A 4,732-nucleotide genomic window follows, 5' to 3' on the forward strand; every position below is an offset into this window, starting at 1 on the left:
GACCTGCAATTAAATACATACAACAGATTAGACAGAGAAAAAGAACTATTTTCACAAGTAAAAATTAAAACTGTTTCTGAAAATGCAAGATTCTTAATTAATGAAATTATGATAAACTTGGTAGCTACTTCTACTAAAATGTGAGCGTTTCTGCAACAGAACCAACTTTTCAAATGATGTGAAAAAATTATTTTCAGAAACCTTGAAACAAAAATATACTCTATTGAAAAGCCAAAATATCAGCTATTCACAATCAAAGCAACAGAAAAAGGAAATACACTGAAAAATACGAAATTTTTTGAACCAATCATATTTTTCAGTGTATTTGCATTTGTTTCTCTGTTTGTGGTTATATAAGGCAGAAAGGATTACTTTACTATCCCATATTCTGCATTTTGCACATGTAATTCCACCCCTGTCCCCATTGCTATATGAAGCTGCTTCATATAATTCAAAGTAAAAACTGCAGCCAAATTTCAAATTAACTTCATAACTCAAATTCTCAGTACCTCCAAATAAATTTAATATATGTCATTTAATATTATTTCTATCATTGAAAATTATATGAACTTGATGTAACATAACTGCCAAAAGAATTTTGAGAAATGAAAATTCAACTGCATGCAAAAACTTTTATATGCATGAATATGTTTATGGATCATTTCTAAAGAGTGAATATGCTACATACAGCAGACACTTGATTTTATGAACCTCCAATTTATGACCGGAAACGTTTCATGAACTACTCCTCCAGTCCTACACTATATACCATTTCTTTGAATGTCTTTTTGTTTCATAAAGTTTCTATTTTGCAAAACTATAGTTCACTTGTTCAAGTCTATACAAGTTCATTTAAACGAGCATCAACTGTATAATGAAACTATAATTATGATATATAAGTCAATTAAAATCTAGAAGTATGTGAAAAGTTATAACTAATCTGAACACTGGAGGTAAATTCACAATATTTATGTTCAGAAGATTCATTAAGGGAAAAATAACACAAATATTTTAGTTGTAAAAGTATCAAGATCTAACAGAAGCTGATATTCAACCAAAACTGCCTTTTATTATGCATTTGTACAGACATCCCTTACACATGAGAGAACCAAGCAAAATACATATATATAATAAACAAAATTGTGTTAAATATTTCACAAACGTCAAGATGGAGAAAAAAATTAATAATCATAATAATAAATATAATTTTGGATGTATTCCATATTATGGATCACATGTGACTATGAAGCAAAATTGCAACATTGAAATTCCAAACTAAAACCCAAAAATATGATGCACTATTTACATTTGGGGAAAACGTATTGCATAAACACATAGAAAAAAATGTATGATTAAATTCTGGTTACATTTTAAAGTTCACAAATATCTCCTGAAGATGCCCAATCACAAGTAAGGTGGAAATGCTCAAACAGCCAATGGCTCTTTAGCCTGAGAAATATAGAAGGATGGTAGCTAAACGCTATCACATAGCTACTTTAATGATAATTCAGTGTAACAAAACAATTTTTCCACATTGTAACATAGTTTAAAAAAATCATTCACCACATGTTCGCATGTCAACAGTTAGAATATCATGGTACAAACATATTGGTTCATAGATTATTGAATGTCAATGTAGTTTTGAACAATATAAATAGGCCTATTCCCCATTCATTAATATATTTCCATGGTCCATCAAGTCTCATGGTTATTTCAAACAGTTATTTATTTGCATGCACCTGATGGTGATGTCTTTGCAAGGAATCATTTCTAGCAAAAGCTTTCCCACAGGTGGGACATTTGTATGGACATTCACCAGAGTGAGTACGTTCATGCCGTATAACATCTGCCCTTTTTTTCACAGAATAAGGACAAAATCTGCAACTGTACATTGGAGAGAGAGTACGTTGAGAAGTTTTCATGGATAACAGTGCATCACCAAACTCTTCTAACACACCTATGAAAAAAACAACAAAAAAAATTAGTAACTGTAGCAAAATCGAATAATTTTAATCACTGCCACTTTTTACAATTGACAAAGGATTTTCAGCATATACCTTATATCTTATCCACTGTAGTGCTTACATTTTAGAGAAATATACATATATATATATATATTTTTTAGGCTTCTGGCACATACTCCGATATGCTACTTGTGTTAATTGTTAAAAAAATAAAAAAAAATTTCAAGAAATTAGCTATGAAAATTATAGAAAAACATTAAAATACAAATTGAACAGAATTTCAACTGCTCAGTATTATGTCTGATCATTACCAAATTTTTAATAATTATTTGCTCTTGGGATATGAGAAAACAGTTATTACATGAAAGTTAAATTCCACCCTGAAAAAAACGTGGCACTTCCATGAAAATATTTTATGCCATAGGCCATGTTTCCTAAGTGCAAAGCTTACTCTCATGCAATCAAGAAACAGTAAATATTTATGAGATAGCACACAATATTCAGAAACGAAAATTAGCCATCATAAAATTATGCTTCAATGCATGAGTCATCATCTCTCAAATGAAAATCAATTTCGATAATTAGGTTGTAGCTTCGATTTGAAATAAATTGATTTTCACTGCAATTTTAATCACAGAAAAATTTCATAAAATTATAAGAAACTAACATTGTGACTTTCAATGCCGTTACAGAAAAAAAGATGCATTGTTCATACATACATCTTCTATCAATTCCATGCCATGAAGCATTTTGTGTGATGCATGTTTTGTAAGATGTATAATTAAGCTTTCTAAAAAATTACCAAAGAGTACCTATATAAATTATATTATACCATAATTTTCTGCATACAAAGCATGGGATCACCTTAAAAAAAATTTGAATTTCATAAAGCATATTGAATTCTAGAATACTAACTGAAATAAAAATGGATAAAATCTGGCATGCTAACTGCCTAAATTTCTACATCTCAGAAGCATAGACATTCAGGCAGTTAGAGTTAGTATTCGATGGTTAAGTAGCTGCATATCTCATCAGCAGCGTTTATATTCAGAGGTTGGAATAAAAACAAATACATAGTAGATTCTTGCTGATTGGGCTCATATCAGATGAGGGTTGTGAAACATTAAAATTACTGGAAGTTAGTTGAAAAAGCCCATTTTTAAATAAACTTTTGAGCATAGACGTGCAGTGACATGTTTTCCTCTTCTACGCTCGAGAGAAACCCATCAAAACACTGTCAGATTATCAAGAGTCTACTGTATTCAAAAAATGATTTGTAAATTACTATTTTTTGCCTAAGACAACAATGTACCGGTATAGATAGCAGCAGGATTGACATTTCCCAGAAAACAAAGTGACATTTCCCAGAAAACAAAGTGACCAAAAAACCCCTTCTATTTTTTTCAGATCACATTAAGTGGATGAAATTAGCACATGCAGATTATATGCAGGAAATTACAGAAGATTAAAAAAATCAATAAATTTTATTTAGTGTATGTTATTATCATTATGTCATTGCTGATTATTTTTTGAGCACTCTTAAACAACCCATCACACACAGATCAAGAGTGAGGTCGAAAACCACTGGGCTAGATGAATCTTTATTTTCATCATAATTTAAGTGAACAAAAATGAAGTTTTCCAAACCATAACATTGCTTTCATAAAATATTTAAATGCTTAAAAAGATTAATATGTTGTGTTTATGTTACAAACATGACACTGGTTCAAAATTTCTTAAACATCAATGAAAATATCTCTGAATATACACATTCTTCCTTCAAGTCTTCTTTCACAGGACATTTATTTTATGACCGTCATCTTGAACAGTTATTTATTCACATGCACCAGCTGATGTCTTTGCAAGGAATCGTTTCTACCAAATGCTTTACCACATATAGTGCATTTGAATGGACATTCACCAGAGTGAGTACGCTCATGACGTATCATATGTGCTCTTCTTTTCACAGAATAAGGACAGAATCTGCATCTGTACATTGAAGTAGGTTGAGAAGGTTTCACAGATGTTAAGGCATCGATAAATACTTCAAAAGCACCTAAAGGAAAAAACACCTGTGAATATTTTAATTATCATAGCAAATTAACAAAATCTGATATTTTAAGCACACGGGGCGCACTGTCAATTTTTAACTCGCGAAACATAATTTTCAACATCAGCTTAATGTTTGTTATGACATAGAATTCTTAAAAACATCTAATAATTGAGAAATTATATTTCAGCACCCGAGAACACATCAAATTAATGTTGAAACTTGTAATTAATTGATTTTCATGACCATTGTGATCACACAGAATAAATCTTGTAAAATAATGAAGTGATGTAACTTGTTTCCACAGAAAAACTGTTAAAACATCTTTCATTTATTCTGTGTCCCAACAATTTTGAGTGAAGTATAAAATAAAAATTTTCACCATCCCATTGAATCAAACTGTTTTGAGAGAGTGCTGCATTTGCTTCAAGTTTTCATAGCAAACACCTAGTGAGCTTTGCAACAATGCCTTGATTTCCGATATCAGGGAAATTTTCAAACTGTGAGCTGACAACTTTTGTCAAGAGAGCCACAGAGCAGCATCCTGACAAAGGTTCTTTGTAAAACTGCTCTGGGGAGCTGCAAATAAACTTTGATTAGGGTAAGGGGTGCAGAAGATGGAAAAAGTTTGAGAATCCCATCCTATATAAAGCTAGACTATACGATATGAAACAAAAGCATTTTGGGAGTTTCCTAGTTCAAGTTTCTAGACAACTAT

The sequence above is a fragment of the Pholcus phalangioides genome, unplaced genomic scaffold (assembly GCF_987345545.1).
Source record: "Pholcus phalangioides strain wild (caught in Gottingen) unplaced genomic scaffold, Ppha-v1.0 ptg000015l_1, whole genome shotgun sequence".
Lineage (NCBI taxonomy): Eukaryota > Metazoa > Arthropoda > Arachnida > Araneae > Pholcidae > Pholcus > Pholcus phalangioides.